Genomic DNA, 12,883 nt, shown 5'->3' with positions numbered 1-12,883 from the left:
GGAGATAATAAAGCCACCATGCTGCAAAACGTGCCTTGTTTCCTCTAGCTCTAGGTTATTTTTCAAATAATGGTATTTAACTTAGCTGGGAATTTACAAAATTATTTTTCAATATTTTATTCATAACCTAAAATTTTAAACTGAGCAAAAGAATGTAAAATTTTAATTTTTTAAGGAGGCAAGATCATGCATAGATTTATAAGCTTCCAATACATGCTAGATTTAAAAATAAGGAGATACATAATTGTATCCATATTCTAATTTATTAGGAACATAGAGAGTTAATTTTTATTATTTGGGATGAATTCTCTAAGTTATTTTAGACTGTGGTGAGAATTAAAAGTAACATGTAATAAGACTCTTAAATTTAAGTCAGTGATTAAAACTTTATCTTTTGCCAGTGTATGCAGTTCACTGAGTCAAAAAACCTAAACCCAAAAGGTCTCACAGCCTATAGATGATTTTTAAAAACTAAATTTGTGGTTAGTAAATATTTCTATATCAATAATATTCCTATTTATAATGCAATGATACTTGTAGTATATGTGCAAAACGAATACTTTCATATTAGAATGTGGATTGAAAGAAATAATTTAAAGTGCCTAACATTTAATGGTCACTCAGTATTTGTCAGTGTTGTATTAATTGCTTTAATTAACTTAATAGTATTATGCTAACTGATTTATAAACTTTATTTCTTCTTATTGAAACAACAATTTTTCAGACAGGTAATATTATTCTTCCCATTTTACAAATTTTGAAAACTAAAGCTTGGGGAGGTGATATTACCTGCCCTGGATCACATAGCTTATAACTGGGAGACAAAGGACATGACACCAGGTTTGTTTCCAATAGATACCCTGAGCTCGATGCTATACTTCTCCCTTTTCAGGTAACCTTTGCTCACTTATAGGGATGATGAGAGCAGGACATGATACAATCAATCTTTTTTTCCATCAGAAAGTATTTTAGAAATACCCATCTAATCCTATGTTATTTTTTCAAGGTGGACACTTAGGAAATTATTTGCTTATTTCAGTTATGTTGTCTTTGCATAAGTCAGATCTCCTTGAGATTTGCCATGCAGTCTTAAGACTAGTTTTATTTTTGGCAAGTCTTTATCATTAAGGATGAATTTGTGGCTGAAACTTAATCCAAACCAAATGTAGTGAAGAAGGTGCTTGATAGCAACTATGGCGTCATTACAAAGCAGGTGATTATTTGCTATCTGGTTTGTAAATGGACACTAATTGTAGATACAAAAGGGGAATTTCAAGGGTATCCCTGATATGAATGTGTAGCCCTTAAGGAGATATTTTGGTGAGTAACACTCATAAAAGGCCTGATGTTTTTAAAAATTAAAAGTTATACATTATTTATGAATATTGTGGGAAATACTTTCTCAAAGAACGTACAACAGGCAGGGATAAATCAAAGACTCTGTCTTAGAATCCAGATTCATACACTTAATAACAATTTGACCTTAACTTTCTAAATGTCCTTATTGTAAAACTAGAGGCCCGGTGCATGAAATTTGTGCACGGGGAGGGGGGTTCCCCTCAGCCCAGCCTGCACCCTCTCCAATCTGGACATCCCTCTCACAGTCCTGGACCACTGGCTCCTAATTGCTCACCTGCCTGCCTGCCTGGTCGCCCCTAACTGCCCCTCCCACTTCCCCCCCCAGTCTGATTGGCCCTCATTGCCTCTGCGTGCTGGCCTGATCACCCCTAACTGACCCCGCTGCCAGCCAGGTCACCCCCAACTGCTCCCTCCCTGCTGGCCTGGTCACTCCTAACTGCCTCTCACCCCTGCCAGCCTGGTCAGCCCTTACTGCTTCCCCCTGCCGGCCTGATTGCCCCTAACTACCCCCCCTGCCAGCCTGGTTGCCCCTCACTCCCCCCCCTGACAGCCTAATTGTTTTCAACTGCCCCCCCTGCCAGCCTGGTTGCCTCTTACTGCTCCCCCCCTGCCAGCCTGGTCACCCCCAGCTGTCCCCCCTGCTGACCTGGTCACCCCTCACAGCCCCCCCACTGGCCTGGTCACCCCATGCAGCTGCTTGTTCAGTCATTTGGTCATCCCTCACTAACCCCTCTGCCGGCCTGGTCACCCCACGCAGCCTGCTTGTTCAGTTGTTTGGTCGTCCCCCATTAACCCTTTGCACTCGCTTGCTTTTTTCTAGAGCTGCTACCAATGCTAACTGTGTCGAGTCACACTCGACATCCGAGTGCAAAAGGTTAAACCCCCTTCCAGCCTGGTCGTAGGCAGACATCTTGTGAGGGTGTGACAGTCAATTTGCATATTACCTCTTTATTATATAGGATGGGTTAAGTGGCAGTACCTACCCAGGATGATTATTTTAGCTGAGAGGAAGACAAAAAATTGTATTTCTATAACCACTTAGTGCCTGGCATGTAGAAAACATTCAATAAATGTTAGCTATTTTTGTACTATTTTACTTCAAGGACTATATTTCTGAAAAACATCTCAATGTCTCAGTTATCTAACAATATTTTAGATGTTTTCTTTTCTATCAGCTTACATGCTTCAAAGTAGCTTTTATTTCATAAAAAAGCATTTTACATGTGAAATCCTATATAATAAAAGGCTAATATGCAAATTGTCCCCTTGGGAGTTCGACCGACCAGGAGTTTGACCGCTCATTATGATGTGCACTGGCCACCAGGGGGCAGCCTGGAATGAAGGAAGGAAGGCCTTCACTGGCAGCCTGAAGGCCCTGATAGGCCCTGATCGCCGGCCAGGCCTAGGGACCCTATCCATGCATGAATTTCTTGCACTGGGCCTCTAGTAAGTATAATAAAAACATTTATGATAACATGTTGATTAAACCAATATATATTACCAAAAAAGTCTTGCACACTGGGGTTGCCAATTTATACTATCCTTATCAGTGTGATATCCTTGTCCATATAATATTCTTTTCAGAGAAATTTTTGGATTTATATTTGATTTTATCAGACTGATAAAAATAATTATATATCCATTTCCCCAGAATAAGGCTGAAAGTTTATTTTTTACTTTCATCAGACATCTTCTAAATTGATTATTGATTATATAATCTTACTAGAGACCCATGCATGAAATTCATGCATGGAGGGGGGTTGTCCCTCAGCCCAGCCTGTATCCTATCCAATCTGGGACCCCTGGAGGGATGTCCGACTGCCCATTTAGGCCCGATCCCGGGTGGGCCTAAACCGCTTCTGCCTGCCAGCCTGATCACCCCTTAACCACTCTGCTGCCAGCCTGTTTGCCCCCAACTTCCCTCCTCTGCCGGCCTGGTCCCCCCTAACTGCCCTCTCCTGCAGGGTTGATCACCTCCAACTGCCCTCCCTTGCAGGCCTGGTCCCTCTCAACTGCCCTCCCTTGCAGGCAGGGTGCCTCCCAACTCCCCTCTCCTGCTGGCCATCTTGTGGTGGCCATCTTGTGTCCACATGGGGGCAGGATCTTTGACCACATGGGGGCAGCTCTGTTGAGTGTTGCAGTGATGATCAATCTGCATATTACTCTTATTAGATAGGATAGAGGCCTGGTACAGGGGTGGGGGCCAGCTGGTTTGCCCTGAAGGGTGTCCCTGATCAGGGTGGGGTTCCCTTGGGGTGTGGAGCGGCCTGAGCGAGGGGCCTGTGGTGGTTTGCAGGCCAGCCACACCCCCTGGCAACCCAAGCGGAGGCCCTGGTATCTGGAATTTATTTTCCTTCTACAATTGAAACTTTGTAGCCTGGAGTGGAGCCAAGCCTGGGGCTTCCTCCACGGCCGGCAGCCATTTCTGTTGGGGTTATAATTGAAACTTTGTAGCCTTAAGCGGAGGCCTGGGCCAGGCCAGGGTGTGCGGAAAGCTTTGCTTCCCCTGTTGCCGGGGGCAACCCTGGCCTGCTCTCTCAAGCTCCATTCTGCCACCATTTCTGTTTGAATTTGTTTACCTTCTATAATTGAAACTTTGTAGCTTGAGTGGAGGCTTAGGCCTGGCAAGGGCAGGCAGAAAGCTTGGCTTCCTCTGTTACCTAGGAAACCTTGCTCTCTGTGGCTGCAACCATCTTGGCTGGGTTAATTTGCATACTCACTCTGATTGGATGGTGGGCGTGGCTTGTGGGCGTGGCTTGTGGGCGTGGCTTGTGGGTGTGTTGGAGGTATGATCAATTTGCATATTTGTCTATTATTAGGTAGGATGCTTAAATTCAAGGAACCTTAGCAGAAATATAGAGTTAGTGGCTTCCTATTAAATCTGAGTTTTTAATTCCTTTTAAATCAATATTATCTGTAGGGTGTAGGCAAAACTGTAAGGTTGCTGGTGCTTGTCTTTGTGTCTCCAACTTCCCTAAACTCACCTTCAATTTGTCTGTTTTTTCTCTGGCATGTTCTATTTACCCAGCAGCAATTTTAAAAATCAATAATAGCTCTTTATTGAGTAGCTCTATCTCCTCACCCACAAGGTCCTTTCATTCCTCAGCAGCGTTTTTATGTTTCAGAATTGGCCTGGGCTCTGTTTGAGCAGAGGAGCCAGCCACTGCAATAGCTTGCTTTATGATACAGAGCAACATGTTACTCCTTTCAATGAACTTTTCTTCAAGTTTTCTGAAAGGTGTTCATAATTCAAAGGAGTATCCAGGCTACACAAATTCCACAAATTCCAGCCTGTGTTGGTCAGGAGATGCTTTCAGGAGGAGACTCTCAGCATGTCTCAGGTACCCAACCCCACTCCATTAGCCGACATGTAGGTAAGCCCTGGGTTCAAGTCCATGGGAAGCCTGGTTCTTACTTGAAGGAGAAATTTTATTGTTTTTGAAAAGGTTGGGATTGGAAGATGAGCTCTCTATCAGCAAAATGTCATGATGCTCCTTGAAAATGTGTCTACTTATTATTTAAAAAATATTGTACACTTTAGTACCTTTTGTTCTACTCTCTATTTCCACTTTGCATAGGAGGCACATAGTTGCTGCATGTTCCTTGTACCATAACTACCATGTTGTCACTGGGTCTCACCCTGTGTGCACTTCCTTCTGCCACTAGAGGCATAATTAGTGATATTTCTCCAGGAACATCTTGAAGAAGATGTAAAAACCTTGTAAAGACAATATGTGTTGCTTACTGGATGAAGAGAAGAACTTGGAAGAGTTTGGTAGAGGTTCAAGGTTGGAGGGCCAAATGCATTCTGCCCTTTATCTCCTCTATGAAATCATTGATAAAGCCTGTTCCTATTTGCAAAGACGGGGCACATAAATGAATCATTTCTCAAGTTAGTAGAGCATTAAACCTGTAAATACAGAGTATCTATATCAAATGGAATGTACTTTATATTAAAAATCTTTTGCTATGAGGAGATTTGAAAATAAAATATGCTTCTAAGTAAAATATTTTGAATATTACTTAAAGGGGGGGGTTTAAGACACATTCTATAATTTTCTTGTTTCTTTTGACCTCTTTTAGTAATAGCTAAATAGCTTATTAACAGATTTACTCCCATATTTTCCAGTTCCTTCTTTTGTCTTTTCTTCCTTCATCTTTTCTGCTCCATCTCTTCATATTCAGTTGTAAATTTTCTATTTTCAGTTATAAACTCAGTAAAGTCACATATACACACACATGCCTGGTTATTAATAATTACTCAAATTGTTTTTCACTGCTTTGGAAGTTACATTTTCTGTTTCAGACCATACGACATTATCAATATTTTTTTCTGTTTATCTGAATCACTCCCAAATAAAATACTAACAAAGGAACTTATTTCTAAACAATTGATATATACTATAGACAATATAGTTATAGAAGAGTTTTTGTGACTATTTTTGTTATTAATCATTATAATCACTCTTTAATTATAATAATGATGATCTTACAGGGAATAAGACATGCGTTATGTTGTTCATCTAGTGTTTGTGAAGGATTTATGGTCACCTATCCACACATTCTCACCTCAATCTTATCCTATATAATAAAAGGCTAATATGCAAATTGTCCCCTCAACTAGGAGTTCAACCAGGGGGTGGGGCCGGCCAGCCAACCATCTGTGGCCCCTCCCCCCTGCCCCCAATCAGCCCCCCCCCCATAGCGGGCGGGGCTGGCCGACCTCCTGCAGGGCCCCCTCCACCCTGGCCGGCCTGGCCCCAATAGACCCCCATTGGTGTGGATGGGCTGGACCCCACCTGTGCACGAATTCGTGTGCCGGGCCTCTAGTGTAGCTATAAGATTCTAGTTTGTGCAGCCTCTGGCCACAAAATAACTCCTGCACAGCAGAATAAAGCCTGTGGCCTCCTTTACATTATTGCTAGTCTATAACCTCTTAAGCTCTCTAGGTCAGTGATGACTGAGTATTCTAAAGCTTGAATGTGCATGGCATACCACCTTCTCATAAGTACTGTCTAAGCTGTTTTCTTATGGCATTCTTGAAGAGTCAGTTCAAACCACTTTTCATGTTTCAAGCTGCATTATTTAGTGCCCCAAACTCAGGTAGAACTTGAGAATGATTTTTGGCTTACAACTAGTATTGGGTGAACTTTATTATTTGCCAATCCACATAAAAATAATTTAATAAATGAAAGACTTAAGTGCTAGTTTTCTTGTTATTGTAGGGGAGAACCGACCCTCTTGAAAAAAAGGCTCTTGTGAGGACAGAACGACGTAGTGCAGAGAAGAGTTTATCAGAGTGCCTAAAATCCGTTCAGAATGCAGGGCCCCGCCCCAGGGGCTACAGGCTGGGAGTCTGCATTTTAACTAGCTCTTCAGGTGTTTCTTATATACATTTTGCTTGCAAGCCCCTGCCTTAGGGTAAGAGTAAGCATAAGATCTGCGAAGGCCTTCTAATTTAATAACTTCGACTTTCCCCCATTATTTGTTTCTGTTCTGTCAACTATTCTTAACAAATTTCATAGAACTTTATATTAGTTACCACCTTTCAAAATAGAAAGAATGAGAGCTCAAAATGAATGACTCTTTCCACTGCCTGAATTGCTGCATATAATAAACAAGCAAATAGACATGCCACATATACAGGGTGTGGCAAAAGTAGGTTTACAGTTGTTTGTATGGGACATAATGCAATAAATAATAATACAAGAATACACTCTGTGCTTTGTGTACTCACAACCGTATATCTACATTTGCCACACCCTGAATGCTGTCCACTGTCATTAGAAAACTGATTAACCAATATGATGACCTAATTCTCTCAAATTTCTGAACAATTCTTTATCTTTACTTATCTGAGGAGTAGCTCTTCTCTTGGATGGAATATGTTCCTTGTATCCCACTATCTCAGGAAAACCTGTAGAGTGGGTTTCAGATGCAGGTATCTCTACCGTTAGTGACCAACAGACATGTTCATGCTTCAGTGACTGCCAGCTACTTGTGCGCCTAGATTCTTTGCAACTAGGAGTAGCACTGCTCATTGATCATTGGCTTTGCACTAAAGAGACTTTCTATCAGTATAAATGTTCATTGTGATCTCAGTAATTCCCTCTGTCTGCCCAGCAGTTATGAAGGGTCTTCACAACATGGCCATCCCAGACAACACGGAGATCCATGCTCCCAGCCTTTGAACCTCTCTCCATACCCAGCTGGTGCCATTAACCTCTCTTGGATCCAGATATTTTTAACACTTCAGTTTAGGAGTTCTCTGATGCTTCTGTTTCTTATTACAACATTTGTTTTTTTCTTACACGAACACATTATCATACTGGCTTACAGTGAGTGTGGTAAATATATTTTTTTTTTCGGTAAATTTTTTCTCTCTCATTTTATGCAATTAAAAACATTAAGTGACCATCAAGTCCTTTGTGTCAATTTAGCCCCACAGAGCTATGTGTGGTAATATAATTTTGAAGGTGAGACCGCTCATGTTTTGTTACCAGGGTACCCAAGTGGGAAAAATATGGCCAGCTGGTTGGTAGTGTATTACAGAGTGATTTTGTTTTGCCCACTGATTTCACAGGCTAAATACTGTTGTTAGTTTTAATGATTTGAAATGCTGACATGGTGGGCTACTTATAGCACTAGGGAGAGGGTGAGGCATGCCATTGCAGACTGAAAGCCACCGATATGGTCTAGGATTCTTCTGGGACTTCATATGTGGCAGAGGAAATATCTTTTATTGGATAACTCAAGCTTCCTTCCCTACGACTTACACATAGCCCAGCAGATTCTCGTCCATTCAGTAGCCTCAAAGAGGTGACATGACTTGTTTCCAATCACAAAGCTATTAAGCAGTGAAACTGATTCTATGCCTCCGAGCTGCCTACTTCTGCTCCGGTGCTCTTTGGACAGAATTCTTCAACTCTCAAGAGAAAATGTTTATGATCTTTCCAAGGCCAACGAGGGACAACTTATCCACTTTCATCAACACCCCTTGGAGACGTAGGGAGATAATTGAATTTTTTGAGTCTTGTGATTTTGCCTATTTTGTTATGACACTCCTGTCTTTCACAGTTGTTAGAAATGGATATTATTTACTCATTATTTTGCTTGCAATTGATTTACATACTGTTATTGCATATTGTTAAATTATTTGCTGATTAATAACTAATGTTGATTTGTACGAAATGTAGTGGAATAAGCAAACATATTTGTAAATTTAGATATATAATTTAGTTGCTAAACTTTGGAGATTATTTTAGACCAATCTCTTGCAGGGAAAACCTATCCAAAATTTTCTTCCGTATTCTATATCAATGTTTTAAGCCATCATGCCTTTTCCCCCTTTTAAACTCATTTGCATGTCTGAGTTTTAAAGCAAATATTGCTGCAAAGCACAGGGTTAAGGTAAATTGTTTTAAATTCAGAACAAGGTAAATGTCTCCTACACAGTTTCTTTCCTGGAGGGTCAGAAAAGAATGAAATATTTACTGTGAATATATTTTCATGACCTGGACTGAATCAGTATGTTGTAGAGCATTATCAACAAATTTTATTATAGCAATATAAAGTGTTTATTAATATCACTAATAATTATTTGAATAAATATAAGATACTTATATGAATACAGGATTATTGAATCATAGAATTTCTGAGCTGTTAGGAAACACTTGCTGACAAGGCCTTTGCAGAGAGGTTGGTAGTTATACACACACACACACACACACACACACACACACACACAAGTTAGTTGTTGAGTCAATTATATGCACTATTTAATATATTCTGCACTTGAGTACTATACATAAGCTTGTGCTTTGGTATATTTGGTATTTTTAATTATGCACTAATATTTAAAAAAAAACTTCAACCTCAACTTTTGATCCCTACATTCATCTTCTAAATATATATTGCCACTGATTTTTTTATTTATGCTATTTTACCTACACCATCATATTTTCAGTTTAGAAATCAATTTAAATGGTAAAGAGAATTTTTAAAAAAGAACATACCATATTTTAATGTGTTTATGCTCTTTTTTAAAACTATATTTAAATAATTTTAAGATGCTCTGATAAAATTGTGTATTTCTCCAAGAAGCTATTAAGTTTAGTGACTGAAAACAGTTCTCCAAAGGAATGTGACTCACTTTAATTTTCCATGTTATCTTTTTATTTATAGTTTGATAGTTCATATGTTTAAAGTCTAATAGAAAAAAAAAAATAACTGGATATGTAGTTGGGAGACAGACCCAAGTCTGCATCTACATCCTCATGTTGGTGACTAGGGCAAATTTCAAACAGAGCTTCATTCTGTTTCATTTTCTTTGAAATGAGTATTTGAAAGCTTCAAAGATGCCCTCCCACAACTCTAAGATTTCATGAACCCCAAAGAAGATTTGGTTGAAAGAAATGTATGGGCATCATTACTTGGCTGCCCAGTATTTTCATGGACACGCACTTGTTACATACATGTGAATTGCATGTAAGGAAATTAAGTCTTTGTAGGTGTGAGATGCGGATATCAACAGAAGTAGGATAAATAAGAATAGGAAGGGGAAATAAGTTAATCACAAAGGAAGAATGGTAGGTGGTTGAAATGATTCCTCTTTTACTTCTTTATATCCACAGTCTAATTATTCCTATTTGAAAACCTCCTGGCACCAGGTATTATCAACAGGGATGAGTAATATGTAATTTTTATCTTTACTGGGTTACATTTGGCCCGAGGACAGTTGACAGCTGTCAGTCAGGTGGCTGGTCAATGAGGAGATACATATAAAGCTGCCAAAATATTTTTGTTTCTTTAAATACTTACAAGCAAATCATTTTAGCTGGAAACTTCATTGTCCTGAAATTAAATAGATTGATACTCAGAATATAATTTATTGAAGTTAGTTGCTGGAGAATCTAGATCATCTTTATGAATATATAAGGTAAACAAAATGCTTTTCAAAAATGGGAATAATTACTTTTTATCCACTTAAATATGCTGGTCTTAAGATATGAAGATGCATTGCAAATGCTTAAAATGCATATGTTTTCAAATTAACCTTTTAGGGCACATATGAGTCATTGAAACTTTAAGCCACAATTTCTGACTAGGACTTATTAAAATAAAGCATTCTTCTATATTGAAGGAGTTGGCATAGGTATTTTCATGACATGAAAGTTGAAAGTTTATCAGAAAAGGACAAACATGTAGCTGCGTGTTAAACTAGGAAGTAAAACTTTTTCACATAATTAAAAGAAAAATAATATGGAATTTTAGATTAAGCCCACAACTCAAGGTGTAGTTAAAATAATAAATTTTAATTATTTAGAAATTTTGGGGCTAAACCTACCATTATTCCTAATAGATTCAATCAAACTTTAATAATTCACAAGTGTCATAAAAATAGTTTGGAAGAAGTTTTTTATTGCTTATACTTGGGGTGGATTACAAATAGTATAATAATTATAGCCAATAGTACTATGCACATAAAACATAACAAATATAATTCAGAAGTTGACTTAAGAGTGTATGTTCAGTTGTGTTGTATTTAGTTATCTCTAAAACGAGTGCTCTGATTCTTTAGGAATATAGTATTTAACTGACCAGATAATTGAAAAGAAATCATCAAGTGCATGGAGCACATTCTCATTCTTTAAAGGACTAATGAAATTATCTAAAATATTTAGCAACCATGGTTACTCAGGTGCCAGAATCAATATAATGAAGAAAAATAGCACACAAAAAATAGCACTTGGAAACTACAATATATTCTTTATTAAAAATAAAATATGCTTTAATTTTCTGAACCATATTCTACATAAAATAATTTATAATGAAAATCATATTTGGGTTTTAATTTAAAAAATATGGGTTCATTAAGTGTAGATAAGATTATGTTTTTAAAATATTAAGTTTTTTGTTAGGTGGAGCGTTTTTGGTAATATTTTAAACACATTTCATAATTTTAAACAGCAATTGTCATTCTAAAAGAGTATAATACTTATAAACTTGTGGAATATCTGTGTCATCATTGAAAATTGTTTTAGATATAGTGGTTATTTTCTAAAAAGTCAGATCTTGTTACTTTCCCAGTACACAACTATATGTTAAGCACATAGATTGAAAATTATTTATGGGATTATCAGAATAAAAGAATTGCCTCATAGTATTAGTAATTTATATTGGTGAGCCTTTCTCTTCTTAAGCACCAATTCTATCCCCCACAGCCCAGAAAATTGATTTTATGCATACTAATTTATAACATTCTTGATCAATGTATGCTGTGTGTCTTTTACATTCATTAGCCCATGCTGCTTGTGAATATGGAATTTGGTTATTAAAATGGTTTCATATGTTTACTATGTATAGTCCCTAGCTTTGAGCTCCTTACTAGCTTAAATAAATGTTTTCAATTTGCTAAAATGCAACAATTTGTAGAGAAATGCTTGAAGCATAGTTAAAAGCATGAGTTCTTGAAATAAAATCACTTTTTAGAAATGTGTCTAACATGTGGTCTCATTTTTCCATCTTTTGCATTAATTAAAATCCTATTCTGAAAATAAAAATATTTTTGCCTAAACTTTTGAATTCACACAATAAAAATACCAAATATATAAACGTACTAATTTTGGAAATCAATGACGCAAAAACATGCTTTAGAACTGTCTTGGTTGTTATTTCAAAGAATTTTCTCTAAAGAAACTCTTTGTAAAGTAATGAGAAAATGTTGCTACTTTTAATTAATAAATATTTTGTGCAATACATGTTTTTAAACAGTGTATTGAAAATAAAATTATTTTATTGTTATCCCTAATCATATTCCTATCACATGCACACACAAAAAGTACTAGCACATGAAATATCTAAAAAGAGCATGCACCATTCACATTTTCATTTGGAGACTTATTTAAAAATATAACACTTTATTCATAATAGATGATGACAGAATTAGGAAAAAAGATGAACTGGTATTTGTGTTTATTTAAATATTATAATATATATGTAATTAATTCTTCATCTTTCAGATGTTGAAGATAGTAATGAAAGAGACCAACATTAAAAATATAAAGTATTCCCTTTAAAAAACTTTTTAAAAAAATCTAACCAATTGTCAAATGGTAACAGCTCCACTTTCTACACCGGGCAAACCCACTATTGAGTTAGTTGGCTCTGATTCCAATGGTCTCGTCAGCTTTCTGAATGTAGGTACCACAGCAGTTTCTCTTCTAGGATAACAAAATCAACTTTTAGATATTAAAAAAATATATTTTGGCAATTGAAACTCACCAGTGCCTTTCTGCTTCTCCAGGAAGTTGTACCCGTCAGCACCTGCTGAGGGCTTTGTTGTCCAAACTCTGACAGGTAAAAAAATTCCTGTAGAATAAAGCCAGACCAGCTGGCTTTGAAGAGAAACCCCCCAGTTTGGGCTGCGTTTGCCTCCTCTCCTTTTCTATGAAGACCCAGGCTTTCCCCCCTTGATCGTCAAGCCGTAAGATGCGTGATCCCTGTGCACAAGTGTCTGGCAGGC

General features: G+C 37.7%; 1 protein-coding gene across 7 annotated transcripts in view; it reads right to left on the bottom strand.

Moving 5' to 3' along the window:
- MEF2C (myocyte enhancer factor 2C) overlaps positions 1–12,850 on the bottom strand; it is a 163,015-nt gene extending 150,165 nt beyond the window's left edge. For 6 of the 7 annotated variants that reach the window (XM_054715084.1, XM_054715071.1, XM_054715082.1 and 3 more), the window contains exon 1: positions 12,643–12,850. The gene's annotated coding sequence lies outside the window, so the exon portion shown is untranslated. Of the gene's footprint in view, positions 1–10,179; positions 10,213–12,642 lie in introns of all 7 variants that reach the window. The other variant, XM_054715072.1, reaches the window with a different exon arrangement.
- Positions 12,851–12,883: the final 33 nt, after the last annotated feature.

This window comes from Eptesicus fuscus, chromosome 4 (assembly GCF_027574615.1).
Source record: "Eptesicus fuscus isolate TK198812 chromosome 4, DD_ASM_mEF_20220401, whole genome shotgun sequence".
Taxonomy (NCBI): Eukaryota; Metazoa; Chordata; class Mammalia; order Chiroptera; family Vespertilionidae; genus Eptesicus; species Eptesicus fuscus.
The sequence above is the reverse complement of the archived record's forward strand: the minus strand, read 5'-3'. Positions and strand labels throughout refer to the sequence as shown.